This window comes from Monodon monoceros, unplaced genomic scaffold, assembly GCF_005190385.1.
Source record: "Monodon monoceros isolate NGI ecotype Baffin Bay Population unplaced genomic scaffold, NGI_Narwhal_1 Super_Scaffold_15, whole genome shotgun sequence".
NCBI lineage: Eukaryota > Metazoa > Chordata > Mammalia > Artiodactyla > Monodontidae > Monodon > Monodon monoceros.
Genome location: NW_021703771.1, coordinates 88,564,711 through 88,580,199, shown reverse-complemented (window position 1 = coordinate 88,580,199; position 15,489 = coordinate 88,564,711). Strand labels below are relative to the sequence as shown.

At 46.5% G+C, this 15,489-nt stretch overlaps 1 protein-coding gene across 3 annotated transcripts in view; it reads right to left on the bottom strand.

Annotated features, from left to right (window-relative positions):
- Positions 1 to 10,786, bottom strand: part of FAM120B (family with sequence similarity 120B) — a 70,888-nt gene extending 60,102 nt beyond the window's left edge. For 2 of the 3 annotated variants that reach the window (XM_029223628.1, XM_029223626.1), the window contains exon 1: positions 10,722 to 10,786. The gene's annotated coding sequence lies outside the window, so the exon portion shown is untranslated. Of the gene's footprint in view, positions 1 to 9,938; positions 10,353 to 10,721 lie in introns of those variants that run through there. The other variant, XM_029223627.1, reaches the window with a different exon arrangement.
- Between the last annotated feature and the right edge of the window lie 4,703 nt (positions 10,787 to 15,489).

Here is a 15,489-nt window from a genome sequence, read left to right as displayed (position 1 = left end):
CTGCCCATCTAGCAGCTCAAACAGAAGTTAATTTTGAAAACATAAAATGTAAAATTGATACGTGCAACACTGATGTTTCTCAAAATAATTTTGCTGAGTGAAAGCTGGACCAAGGAGTGCACACTGCACGATCCCACTTATGTAAAAGCCTAGCCCACTGAGAGCTGAGCTGCCCGCAGTGGCAAGAGCCCTGTGGTCGTCTGCAGTGGGGCAGGAGGAGACAGGGACTGACAGAGCGGAGACAGGGTGATGGACACATTCACCACCTTGGCTGTGGGGATGGTGTCACGGGTGAACGCATGCTCAACCTCTCGAATCATACGCTGTACATATGTGCAGTTTCCTGTGCATCAAGTGCATCTCAATAAAGGTGTTAAAAAGGAAACTACATGAATATTCACTAGGCCAAATGCAGCAACATTTGAGGTGGTGACTGACTGACTTTGGATGGAAAACTGCCCATTCTAAAATGTAAAAACACACAAAATAGTTCAAAGGATCAGAATTCACAATCTGGAAAAAATCTAAGCAGAGTCCTTTATGTAATAAGTATGATGTCCTTACACATAACAAAAGATGTAGTATAGCCAGTAACACCCATCAGTGGTCAGACATCTTTTATCTTAACGGCCTATTCTTTTCATCAGGGCTTCCGGTCCTCTGATAAAACAAAACAAAAGTATCCTTACTATGCAAACAGCAGCACAAGAGCAAATGGTGCCTCTCCCAGGCTGGGGACTGAGGGCAGCAGCCCCAAGCTGCCCACGCACAGCAGTAACAGCTCCTGTCTGTGCCCACTTCCTGCCAGACAGCACTGGGCACTCAAAGCACACGTCTCCACTCTTCAAAACAACCCTGGCGGGTAAAAAACTGTAAGCCCTATTTCAGTAAATAAATTACTAGGCTGGGAAAAGGCCCCCTCGTGGATTATCTTTTAAGAATTTGCTGCCTGTTAATGAACCCTTGCCCCTAAGAGAATTTGGAGTTATCTGTTTAATAGCCATTAATAATAAAGAATATCTAAAAACTGAGTGGACACAAATAGCACACATTTAAGTTGAAATTGAGTGAGGCCTTGCTCATTAAGTTGTTACACATAGTGGATCCATATACCCCAAACCACTGTAGACCTATTACTAGCAGTGGGTTCATCTTGGGAAGGTGTGTTTCTGAAGCAGGAGATGGACTTCATAACATGATTATCTCAGCCATAAGGCAGTTCTCCAGTCGGGCCCTCCGGGCCTGGTGTGGAAAGGGGATATGTTTCAGAACACAATGTCAGGCTGTACAAAATACCAAAATGGATTTAAAAAAAAAAAAAGGCAAGGTCTGTGGACGACGAGTGGATCCAAGGCAGATCTTACCCAGCAGGAGGCGGACTCTTTCTATACAGCGGGAGGAGACCTGCTTCTTTCCCCGAGCTCGTGCGGGTGCTGAGGACCCTCCCACCAAGCCCACGTGGAGATGGAGCCAGGAGGGCAAAGCATCGGCACCGCCTTCACTCCCACCCCTCACAGACGTGGGCCCGTTTGTGTAGCAGCTCTGCCACATTTGCGTTGGCTGCCTTCCCTCACCGATAAAAAGACATTTTTGTTTCAAGCATTTTTCTACTAAAACTGCAAGTGGCAACACTGAGTTTCTTGAAACACTCTCCTCTTTATTTTGCAAGAAGTCGGGCTCAGCCTCTGCTTTGATTTTATTCAAATGTTTTTCCTCCTTGCTTACCCCAGTAGTGAAAAGCTCACTATTTTTTAAACATGTACTGGTTTTTCCTGTCTTTCACACTGCCAATTTCTCACAGTTTGAATCACAAATTACCTCAGGAATGTTATGTTACAATGTGCTCTTCTATGGCATTCACAAAGACAATTTTGGATAGGCAAAGGTTTGGGGACTTGGGCATTAGAGGATGCCTTCCGGCACTTCGGCTCTTCAAAGCATTAATGCAGTGTTAGCCCGCCATCAATGCAGTCAGTGTGGTGTGAAAGGAGATGCTTAAAAAGAGAAATCTGGATATTACCTTTTTAAACAACTTTCTTCCGTTTTTTTAAGCCTTTTACTGCTAACAACATATACTCTAAAGGTAGTTTTTAAGATGACTGCAAATACATATATGATTATGCAATATATATATTGTAAAATTATACGTATATATACACACACATATACAAAATTTCATTTATTCTACCTGCAAATTATACAGGAAATTGTCATTATCTAGATAACTGTTGCCTGGAAAACAAAAGTTATGTCTCACTAGGTAGGAGTCCCACTGCCCAAAATACAGTCTGGGAGTCACGTGCATTAATGTGGGCCTCAGGGCAGAAGATGTCACCCTGTCAGATCCCTAACACCCAGCACAGTATCAGGCACATGAGGGCCTGGCAACCACTTGTGAACGAATAAATAGATAAAGGCATCAAAGGGCAAGTGTATAAAGAGAAATCAGGGATCAACAAGTTTATAGACTCCAACTGTGGGCAAAGAGTACAGAGTAGAGTCTGCCCTTGAGTAGCTGACAAACTGGTCTGGGAAACAAAGCATCAGTGCAGGAGATTTTAGGAAAGAGCAGCAGGTGCACAAGTACAGCTAGAGTGTGTGACACGGGAGGAGGCCTCGCTCCTAGCAATGGCTCTGTTCTCCTTACATCCAGACCAATCCCAATGTACTGGATTACCAGTAAATGAGGCCTGGAGAGAAGAGGAAGGAGAAGCCCAGAAGCTCCTTTATTCACAGTCTTTCAACTGACAAACACTTGGAGAAATGAAGAGAGAGGCAGCAAAACACATATGCACCCTATCTGCCACTGAGAGAACGGGGTCAAAAGCTACACATGGAGAGTCACTCTGGACACAGCAACAGTGGACCCATGGACAGCCCAGGGCACACACCCTGCCCCCCATGGAGCAGTGTTTGTAGGCAACCAGTACCAGCAGTTGTGGCCACCTTGAGCCACATCCAGCATCCCAAAGGTGTCAAGGCATAATGTTCAAAGGTGAAAAGACATAACCCATGCAAATATAAATTAATGAAAGAAACTGTAAGACAGGAAGCCAGTTCCGAGCGCATCTGAAGAGCTGGCCGACCAAAGTGAGCTTTTTAAAGTTGGAGACGAATTGGGTTAATGTCCTACAGAAATAGAACCATAACCTTTGGATAGATCTTTATCAGACAGAAATAATGTCTCTACAAGACAAAAATCTACAAGTTAACGTGTAACATCACAGTGTTTGAGCTCTCATGAAGAGTAAACAGCAAAGTAAAACAGAGAGGGACCTTCTGTTAGAAAACTGAATATTGGAAGAATCTCTTGGACAATGTCCCAGGATTCAGTGAAGAACATACAGTCCTCTTTTTCCATGCTCCGTGTCTGACTCTTGGACCACTGTTCTCCCAGTGGTAACCTGCTGCCCAGGGCCTGGGCCCTCTCATGAGGCCCCTCACACCTTTAAGTGGAGGATCTGAAGTCTGCTCTCTCCTCTCCTCCCCATTAGCCTCAGCTAAAAAGAGGAACTTACAGGGACCCTTTCAACACAGCAGGGTAAGAACAAGGACTGAAAATTCAGGGATGAACATGTGTCCCAGGCCAGCACACGAGACACGGCAACTGCCCAGCGCTCACTGGAATTCACAGCCAGGGCTGCGGTTCACTGCAGGTGGTCCGGGCGGCTGCACCAGGCTGCTCTCCCTGCTGTCAGAGGCCTCCACACGGGACTCGCGGAACTACTGGCCGACACGCTCTCCCTGACCAAACTCAGGCTCCTGGGCCCTCTTCTCGACAGGCCTCCACCTTGAGCTGCAAGTTCATCCTTACCAAGTTTAGCCAGATTCCTGCTGAGTCAGCTTGAGTAACCCCACCCTTGACATGTGACCCTCCTCAAGATCTGATCTAACTGCTCCCCCGCCCTCCAGTCCCAGCGACCCTCCCTCTGCTGCAGGCTCTCAATCCCCCGGTGTCTGTGCTGTGTTCGAACTTGAGCCCACCTCTCTCACCACTCAAGTCTTGAAGAGAGTCCTTCTCACTGTCTTAACAAGTGTCAGAGGGATATTTTAACACTAACTTCAACCTCAATAAAGTTTATTCCAAGTGGAAATGGAAAGCCTACAGCCGTCACAACTCCAGACTCAGTGTGCCCTCCCTGGAGGACCCTCCGGACCACAGTGTGGCCATGACCACTGACGCCAACATTCAGAAAACCGTGCGTGGCAGATGCACCGAGTTGGGAGCTCGACCCCTCTTGGCTGCGTCCTAGGGAAAAAGAACGCTGGGCAGCACAGCACTGCTGACAGAAGGGAAGGCTCTACAACAAAACTGAGCTGAGTTGAAATTCTAACCTCCACTTACTAGCAGTGAATCTTGGAGCAAGTTACTTCATTCTTCTTATATGCAAAATGAGGTTTATAAGACTCAATTGTTGTGATGCAATTTTATTTATATTATAAATTTGGTCATCATTTTTCATTAGTTGCTAAAGTTCAGTGAAATAAGCCCAGCACAAGTCAAAATTATTAAATTATCTCAAAATTTAAAACAAAGCCATATAAATTTTAGTCAGGCTTTACTGTATTTATGATTTTTACAACCTATATTGCTTTTTAATATCAGGAACGTACTTATTTATAAAAAATTTTTTCTGATTAAAAAAGTAGCCATGTTCTTTGCAGAAAATTCAGGGCAGCACAAAAAGAAAAAAACTACTCATAATCTCACCTTCCAAGGGTGACTACAACAAACATCTGAGTACATATTTCTAGTTTTTTTAATTATTCATTGTTACTAAAAATTGGGATCATGCTTTTCTATAATCTACTTCTGTGTCTTAGTTTATTATGAATATATTCCCAAGTCGTAATGTTAACCTCCTGCAGTGTCACTTTTAACGGATGCACCATGTAGACATAATAGGAGTTATCTAACCCTACTGCTGAACATTCATTTCCAATGCCGTATGCCATAAATAAGAATGTCAGTCACATCCGTGAATACACATCTCTGAACACACCATCTCTGATCATTTCCTTGGGATTAATCTTAGGTGTGAAACTGCTGAGTCAACGCAAAAGCACATATTGGTCATTTTTCCCTAACTGTAGTTGTAACTCACTCACACTTACTTCTCCTCAATGACACCAGGTAACTTTATTTAGACATAAGTCGGGTTTACTCATTCAGCAGCTACCTGTGTCATCGCTACAGCAGCTGTGGAGCCATGACAGGGTCCCTGCCTTCTGGCAGCTTATGCTCCAGCAGGAAAGCCTCCAACAAGCAATGATCACTTGGGCATTACTGTAGGGCAGAGAAAAGCAGAGGGCGTGCAGAATATTCAGCAGGAAGACCCAACCCAGACCTGGGATCCACGACGGCCATCCTGAGGAAGGGCATTCCAAGCGGCCCTGACATGAGGCAGAAGAGCCGGCAGGCACAGCCAGAGGGAGAGGGGAGAGCAGGCGGATGGGGGGGGGGTGCGTAAGCAAGAGGAATAAGGGATGAATCTTTTTTAAGTCCATAAGGTGTCTTTTTTATTATTAAATTAGTGTTTCTAAGGTGCTTAAAATATCTGTTCTATTAGGTAGTTTAATCTGCACTTTATTTACTGTATTATAAATGTGTTCTTCAACGTGGAAAACGGGGGAAAAAAACAAAAACAAAACCCCTCAGTCTGGCCAGAACCTCTGTCGTAAGGGAAGAAGAGTCTAGAGAGACGAAGAGGCGCAGCGACCAGTTTGCACAGCCGCACACACGTGCACACTTCATCCTAAGGGAAAGCAGATGCTGCTCAGGCTCTTAAGCAAGCGCATTTTAGAAGCACTGCCCTGCCTGTGCTGTGGAGGAGGGAGAGAGGCAGGCCCGACTGGGGAAAACCAGCTACCCCCCCGCAAAGCCCAGCACCCTCCCTCATGTGGATATGGAAGAACCCCAACACTGCAGGGAGGCAGAGCCCTGTTTCCTGCTGCAAAAGACAAAGGAGGGTACAGAGAGGCTCTTCTGCTCCCCCACCCTCCCCGATATACCAGAGATCTAGCAGCTGTAGGCACAGCAACCAGCAAGACGAAGTCCCTAAGACATGCACCTTGAAAGAAGGAGCAAAGGCTCAGGGTCCGTCAGGAAAGAAGAAAGCCTGCGGGTGCGCAAACACATGTCAAAACGCACCAAGCCGTACACTTTAAATATGTGCAGCTTATTCTACGAGCCCCACGGCAGACACCCCTCTCGTCCCACTGGCACGCTATCAAGTTTTGCTCGGACTCCACTGTGGGGCACGCCTGCCAGCGACGAAGGCAGGAACGAACGGCTGCTGGGCGGCAGCCAGCAAGTGTGAGCTGCTCAGTCACCTGCCTGAGGTCACAGACGGCAACGGCAAAGCCGGGATTTGAATCCACCTGCCTCCGAAACCGGTTCCTCTCACTAGGGGAGCCCCCACCCCAACACTGCACTTGCTGCCGGCACGCGCGGAACACCAACTCGCGTGGCAGAGTCAGCCTGCGGGGCACGCGCTTAGCCCAGAGCGCTCCTTTCTGAAGGTCCTCCCAGTCCCAGGGGCCCAACAGAAAGGCTGGACTGAAGGAGCAACCCAGAAGGCTGGACCCTGGGTCTTTCCGCACCCGACTGCAGCGCTACAAAACCCCTTCAAGTCAATGAACATAGAAAAGGAAAATGTCTGCCACCTACAAAAACTTATGCCTCATGTATCCAGAATTCAGGATAAGACTCCAACATAAATTTTAAAATTCACAAGTAAAACTGAAACAATTTATTCATAAACAACTTCTCAGGCTCTGATTTATCATCTATAAATTCTTCTTCTACATAGTTCTAACAATTAGCTCCTAAGTCCACAGTGAAGAAAAGTATGGAAAGAGCATTTGAGGCAGGCACGCACATACTGACAAGGGTCAGAACCTCTAACAGCTGACCTGGGGAAAGCAAAGGGACAAAAACACTGAAAGAGGCCGAAAGACATAAAAACTCCAAACAAATAACAGGGAAAACAGTTGTATGTGCCTCAACGAGCCCTAACACTGTTTGCATCACAAATTTTATGTTTAAAATGTTTACTTGAGATCATATCACAGGGATTAGGGAAAGTTCATATCACATTTAGCACACTCTATTAAGAAAGTAGGGAATGGCTCCAGTGGTTAGGACTCCGCGCTTCCACTGCATGGGGCCTGGGGTAAGATCCCACAAGCTATTGTGGTGTGGCCAAAAAATAAAAAAAAATTTTTTTTTTTAAATTTAAAAGTAATTTTTTTTTTTTAATTAAAAAAATGTTTTTAGGGCTGCCCTGGTGGCGCAGTGGTTGAGAGTCCGCCTGCCGATGCAGGGGACACGGGTTCATGCCCCAGTCCAGGAGGATCCCACATGCCGTGGAGCGGCTGGGCCCGTGAGCCATGGCTGCTGAGCCTGCGCGTCCGGAGCCTGTGCTCCGCAATGGGAGAGGCCACAACAGTGAGAGGCCCGTGTACCGCAAAAAAAAAAAGTTTTTAAAATTAAAAAAAAAAATTTAAAAAGAAAGCAGGGAAATATTCTATTTTGGAAAGATTTCCACCCTAAATGTGAAATTTTGATGCTTAATGGGCAAAAATCCAAAACTCAACTATCCAGCAAACTCTGCTGTTCAAAGTGTTACTGTCCCCTTGTCCTGGTTGCAGACCGTTTTATTATAAATGACTTACAGTAACTTACACGAATCTGTACTGAGTTAATTCTTCGGGCTCAAGGACTGATGGGGAAAGCATCCATGTCTGTTGTGTACTTTCTACAGCCTAGCATGCACACGGGCGTGCAGCTGGACAGGTATGTGGAAGTATAAACTCGGTGCATGCTATAGTAAGCACTCGACAATAAGAGCTGAGTTAAACGGACTCCTCCTTCTCTGAACCACACTTGTTTATAAGGAAACGGGTGCTTAGGACCTGGCTTTTTTAGCTAGCAATGGCCCTGATTTACTGGCTGACTGAAGACAAATCACTGACTCTCTTTGTACATCACTGATTACCTTATTTGTAAAAATAAGATAATGATTTACCTCTCAATTTGGCAGATTTTAAACTACTACTATAAAATCCTTTAGAAATATCTTATTATATTTATATAAATAATTTAAACCTTAAATAGCATGTTTTAACTCTGAAGACTTTTCCAACAGAACACCTTATAAAGAAACAGAAATTTCCTTCTAAAAGCAAATGAAAATGTAAAAGTTATTCACACTTATTATAAAGCTCTATAAAAGTAACTGATAGCATAAGGGTTGCCTCAGTTTCAAACTAATAAAATAAGGATGCAATTAATTCCTCTGAATGAATTTCCAGTGTATGATTCTGGTTTCCATAGAGATAAGAGCTGCGTTTATGATCTCAATTAAGTGAACTTCCCTTCTTACTTTCAACCTTTTCTTGAAGGACATGGCAACCCAGCAGACAAGCAAATCAAATACATGCACTGCTGTAAAGATTCTGCCCACTGTGCTAAGTTGCCAATCTCTGACACCTCTCTTCCTGACCCAAGAGCAAACCAAAGCCAGGTTACAGCAGGAGTTTGACCAGCTCCATTCATTCATATTTTCTCTCTAAGCCTCAATAAGAGGCACACACAAGGAGGAGGAGGAGGTGGGGAGGGGAAAGTCTGAAGGACAAGAACACAAAAACCAAGACAGCAGGATATGACTAATGGCCAGTTTAGTAGGGATCCAAGTACTGTAGGGCCTGAAACTTATATAATTTGAAGTCCCTCTTCTAAAAAAGAATACACTATTATGGGACTTCCCTGGTGGCGCAGTGGTTAAGAATTTGCCTGCCAATGCAGGGGACACGGGTTTGATCCCTGGTCCCGGAAGATCCCACATGCTGCAGAGCAACAAAGCCCATGAGCCACAACTATTGAGCCTGCTCTGTAGAGCCCGCGAGCCACAACTACTGAAGCCCGCGCGCCTAGAGCCCATGCTCTGCAACAAGAGAAACCACTGCAGTGAGAAGCCCGCGCACCTCAACGAAGAGTAGCCCCCGCTCACTGCAACTAGAGAAAGCCCGCGTGCAGCAACGAAGACCCAACGTGGCCAAAAATAAATAATTTTTTAAAAATAAATAAATAAAAATAAAAGACACACAATTATAAACACAAGACCACTGAGGTCCTTCCCAGTGCCTTGAAAGGGGCCCGTGAAAGCGAGGCCCCTGAAGCCTGAACTTCATTAGCTTTACAGTAAACCTGCCCCATAAATGACACTGATTCAGGCTCAGGGAGTAGGGAGAACCTCAGAATAGTAAAAACTGTAAGTGACCTCAACCAACACCTACTGCGGTCTTCTCAGTTCACAGACGAGAAAACAGAGGGCCAGAAGTGATTAGAGATTTCCATGTCTGGAAAATAGACATGCCTGTTCGAAATTACACAAAGACAACTGGGAGGTAAGGTGGTCAGGAAACGGTATGCATGGAGATGAGTAGTGTGCGACCTGACACAGCCAAGGTGTTCTCACTGCTTTCCTTGAACACAACCTATAAGGAATGCACCACTGCAGTCCTGTGACAGAGGAATGGCAAGGTTGGGGGAAAGCCCCTACGGCAGAGCTTAGAGATGGCAGAGATGGGGTGATGGGGAAATCGACACACAGAGAATGTGTGAAGGCTGTGGTGGTGCAGGAGTGGTAGCTCCTCACAGAAAGGTCCAAACGTGGGCAGGCCAAAGAGCACATGAAGATGGGAGGCCACGATTCAGAAATGACAGAGATGGAGGACAAAACAGGAGGAGGACGCCAGACATGGAGGAACCAGAGCGTAATACATTTGGGAGGCGACAGGTGAGGAACCTGATGCTGCAGACCTGTCCCCATTCTGTGGTTCTCATTCTCTGCATTACCTACTCAAGCGCTCAAGCCAAAAATGTGGAAGTGACTGGAAATACCACGACCTCAGTTTTTCCCCATCAAACTCACCTGCAAGTTCTCCCCACTATCATTTCCAGATTTTCAGTCCTAAAACTTCTTCCCTAAACGGCTGCAAAAGCCCTCTTATCACATGCAGTCACCCAGCACCACCATCCCTACGCCTGCCAGATGACTCTTTTAACACTCCGATCCGATCACATCACTTCCCTGTTCCCAATTCCCCCGAGTTTCCTGCCATCCCCAGCTCTAGCGCCCTGTCTCTCCCAGAATATGTCAGGCAGTCTCAAACCTGCAGGTCTTGAACATTCTGTTCCCTCTGAAGGAATGAATGGTCTCTTGCCCCTCGGCACCTCCCAACTCCCACTTATTCGAAACTCAGCTGGAACCCTCCCCTTCTGTATAGAAACTTCTGGCCCCTCCTTGGCCGACATGGACAAATCATCCTCTCAGCCACCTAGGCGTCATCCCGCCGGCCTTTATTCCCCAGAGGGCATGGTGCTTGCTGGGTGCTGGGGCTCCGGCTCAGGACAGCCGGGTCAATGCGGAAGGCGCCCAAGTTCGGAGACGCCAAGTGCAAAGGTCAGAGGACGCCTCCCTGGGGTACGGCCGACAGGGACCACACGGCGACCCGGAACTGCACACCTCTTTCCGGGGAGGGGTCGGGCCAAGGCGGCACCGGGAGGAGCACGCAGGGCGCACGGCTGTGGGGACATGCGGTGAGGGAGACGCGGCCCAGGGACCGCGACGGCGCAGAACCACGAGCGCAGCCGCCGCGCCGAGGCGACGACCGAGAGCGGCCCAGACGCGCTGGCCCCACAGGCCCAGCCCTACCTAGAGATGCGCCTGCACAGCCGGAGACGCGCCCGCGCAGCCGTCGGCCCGCCGCAGCCGCCGCGCACTTCCGCTTCCGCTCGGGCGTTTCCGCTCGAGAAACCGCCCCGCCCACTCGGTGGGCGGGGTCTGCGCGGCCGGGCCCCAGAGGCGCCGGGAAGCGAGATGCGCCGGCGCAGCGCCCGTTGCCTCGGAAACCGCGCGGTGCGTGGAGGTCGGGGTCACGCCTCGCTCGGCACCCGCTGGCTCACCCGCTGGCTCTATGGGCCACTGGTGGTGCGGACACGCGAGCCCGGGCCCTGACGCCGCAGTTTGGCGGAAGAGCGCAGGGAGGGCGGTGTGGGCTGCTAGGAGACGGCAGGCTGGCCCTGAGCCCGGGCCCCGCAGGAGGCAGGCGGCCGGGGGTCCAGAGCGAGTGGATTTTCCAGCCAAGGGACCTTGGCGCGCTGTCCACCTCGACCATGGGCCTCGGTGTCTACCCTGTCTGGAGGAGGGCGGCGCTTCCCAGCCTGGGCTGACCAAGGACACAGCAGAGCACAGCAAGCACTAGGTAGAGAGGAGCCTTGCTAGCATTGCTGTGACGGCGGCGGCCACCCTAACTATTCTGGAGCCCACAGTTTTAGTGGGCAGGCTTGCGGTCTGGAACGGGGCATGAGAGCTCCGGGGCGGGCAGCCACGGCAGTGGAGGAGGGGAGGAAGCGAGGACGCGCTTGCCTGGTCGTGCGGTGTCTGCGTCTCACGTTAAGGAGTTTGGACTCTGGTAGCCACCGCTTCGACTTTGTTTTTGCAGCTGCTTTAAGGCCAGTAAGGTTCCCATTAAGGACATGCTCCCCTGGGCTGGGAGATAGGCAGGCTTCAGATTATACACAATTCCCATTCCTCTGGTCACAACACCACCCTTTTCTCTACAACCAAGAGAACATTTTGGTAGCCAAGTGTTATGACAGAAGAATAACTTTGAAACCAATCTAACTTATTTTTTAAGTAAATACTTGACAAACTTCAATTAATAATATCAAGTTATTTAAGATGCATCTCAAAACCTATCTTTACATATGACCTATCTCAGGAGGGCTGCTGCAAGCCCCAGGGAGCTGGAGGCTTCCATCAGGGAAATAAGATGGTCAAATATTGTTCCTGCAGGGTCTCTTGAAGATCAAGCACTCAAAAAGTATTACCAAATTGATGGGAATTCCCTGGTGGTCCAGTGGTTAGGACTCACCTTCCACTTCAGGGGGCATGGGTTCGATCCCTGGTCAGGGAACTAAGAATCTACCCGCCCCCCACCAAAAAAAAAAAAAGCATTACCAAATTGAAGTGACACCATATGTATGTATTAAATAATTTGGGAAGCAATCTCTTCATTCGGCCTACAAGGCTTTCATTTCCTGTTGATATTTTTTTCTAAAATCAATAAAGAGTGCTCAGCACCTAATACTTGTTGGGTGCCATAGGGTCGCACCAACAGTATGTGAAATGGTCTCAAGCCTTGAGTGCACGGGTGGTTGGGGAGACAAACACACACTTCAGGTATCAGGGAACAAGTGACACATAAAGTCTTAGAACACATGGATGAAGAAGGCAGCAAGGAGGCAATGTGCAAGCTGAGCCTGGAAGGGCGGGTTGGGCCTGAGGCAGGATTAGAAGAAGAAGGACTTGTAGGCAGAAGGGGCAAACGGAGGAAAGCGATGGAGGTAGGGATTCAGGCAGTGTGAGGGAGAAGCCACGCATCCCGGACTGTAGGAGCAGGAGCCTCACACTGACAGACGGTGCAGACCCCCGGAGCCAGACCGTGGAGACAGAGGAGGCAGGCCGACCACAGCCCCATTCACCACGCTGTGTGAGCCCTGCCACTCAGCGGCACTCGGCTCTGCCCCTCCTGAATATGCACAGATGACCAAGGCGAACAGACGTTTGAGGAAGACAGCAAAAAAGGGAACAAACAGAAACTAGGAAGAGGGAAAATATTATAAAAAACTTCATGGTCTGCAGTCTCTGAAGATCATATACCAGGGAAAGGAAAAAAAGTATATAAAAGAACATTCAGAAAATGTGCTCTTGAAAATTTAAGAAGCAGTAATTTAAACTTAAAAACTGATAGAAGATAAATTTGATATCTCTCAGATAACAGAACAAAGAGAAAAAGATGAAGAGAAAGACATAAGAAAATTAGAAAATTAAGAAGTTTGACATCTGAAAAATAGGAGTTACATGAAAGAGGACAGAAAAATGAAGTAGAGCATTATTCAAGCAATAATTCAAGAACAGTTCCCGGATCTAAAAGACATGCTCTCCTGTGGAAAGGACCCACCAAACGCCCAGCACAACAAGCCTATGAAGACCCACGTGAAAGCACATCATCACAAAATGTGATGGACCTTAAAGATCTTCCATAAGGAAAAACAGAAAGGTCGCATTTAGGGAGTGGAAACTAGCATGGCATGGAAAGTCTCAATAGAGTTACAGGAAACTGAAATTCGGTGGAGCACTAAATTTCAAAATTCTGAAGAAAATAACTCTAACGTGGAATTCTACTCAAAATCAAAATATTAGTTATAATTGTGAGGGTGGAAGATTTTCAGATATGCAGCTCAAAAATATTTTCTACCAAATACCTTATCTCAGATACCTGCTGGAGGATATTCTCCAAAACTAAGAGGCCAAGAAAAAGGAATATTTAGGACCCAGACGCTAGGGAATCCAAGTGAAGAGAGAGGTGGGAAATCCCAGGAGAAAGCTAGAGACACATCTCCAGGAAAAAGCCAGTCCATGGAATGCCTGAGATGTTTGAGTGTTATTTCGTTTGTTTGTTTGTTTGAATTTATTTTATTTATTTATTTATTTTTGGCTGCATTGGGTCTTCGTTGCTGCGCGCGGGCTTCCTCTAGTTGTGGCGAGCGGGGGCTACTCTTCGTTGCAGTGCGCGGGCTTCTCATTGTGGTGGCTTCTCTTGTTGCGGAGCATGGGCTCTAGGCGCATGGGCTTCAGTAGTTGTGGCTCACAGGCTCAGTAGTTGTGGCTCGCGGGCTCTAGAGCGCAGGCTCAGTAGTTGTGGTGCACGGGCTTAGTTGCTCCACGGCATGTGGGATCTTCCCGGACCAGGGCTCGAACCCATGTCTCCTGCATTGGCAGGTGAATTCTTAACCACTGCGCCACCAGGAAAGCCCTGCTGGAGTGTTTTAAAAGGAGATATTCAGAGTTTGGTGACAGTATGTAATAGGTACATAGAAAAGTCAATAAGCAAATAAATTTGGCAATTGTTGAATCCAGTAAAGACAAAATTGTACAAAAAAGAAAACGTAATCGTGGCATATGCCTCAGCTGTGAATAATGATTCCATAATTTTAATGAGGTAAATGCTGAATGGTAATTTAATCAAAAGGATGCTATTATTATTTTGGAAAAAATGGGAGGTGATCTTCTATGCGTTCATAAATATGCGTGTGTCTAGGAAATCAGGTGGAAGTGTTAAACCTTCATCTTCTAGAGTTAGGAAGTCCATAGACAATGTACACAACTGAAAAAGACATAGCATTAGGAAGTTTTTTAAAAATACGAGTAAATTTCAAAAGAAGTAGCTACGAGCTAGAAAGGAAAGAATTGGGAGTGGGAATGCATGGTGTAGGAAATTGCTATTTTTTTGTAAATCTAGAAGTACTATTTGAATTTTAAAATCTGTAAGTATATTACTTTGATAAAAGGAAACTATTATAAGTTTTAAGAAGTGATTAAGTAACTAGTACAATGGTAGTAAGCAGCACAATTATTACTCAAACTCGAATCTTTCTAAATTCTAATGGCTTCTTAACATTTTTTATGACTACATACACTACAGTGAAGGAAAGGAAGAGCCAGCGATTACTCCCAGGTCTCTTTCCTAGGATCTAAAAGGAAAGTTGTACATAGAAATCAGTGTAAAAGGAGCACAAAGACTTACATGAGACTCTTCACATCCTTTTCCCCACCTTCTGCTTCATGCCACCTATAGACACTTTCCTGTGCTCTACTGTACACATCAGATTTATCGGTTTGTGGGAGAATCTAGAAACAGGGGATGAAGGATTTACATAAGAGAGAAAAACAGGGACAGAAAGAAAGGAAGAGAAAAAGAAAACTGTAGGTTGAAAGTAGGGAGAAGTTGGGAATTAAGAGACAGTAAAATGTTTCCCAAAAACTGGGAAAGAAGAAAAGCTACAACCGTTAAAACATACTGACTTCTACATGGCTGATCCACAGTAAATATTACAGAATTGTTTTGTCACTGAACAAAGAGCGTCATACAGAAAGAAATTGTCCTCTTCCTCTACTGGCCGTCCTTGTGTCTGTTTGTGACTTCTTGGGTCCCTGCAGGCTTCATGCAGTCACAGGAGACAGCTAACCCATGTTGGAAGCCAGCAAGGCAGGAAAGGTGGGGCAGAAAGATGGAGGGCACATTGTGCCTTGACGACATGGTTGAGCCAGAAGTTAACTAAAACCACTCTACCTCCTCATTCTATGAGATGATATCTTTTCCTTAAAGTTAAGAATATTAAATTAGGGTTTTCTGCTATTTGCACCCAGAAGTATCGTAACTGTTTCAGCTTCTGCCCATGAAGGAATAATTCCTACAGAACTTGTCCTTCCACTGTAAACAACTAGATAAAATTTATGAAATTACTAGTTTTAGACATCAGGCAAAAGGAAGTGAAGGATGGAGATTCTGAAAGAAGACTGTTCTTTGATAAGATCAATTAAGCTGATAAACCCATAGCTGTATTGATCATGATAG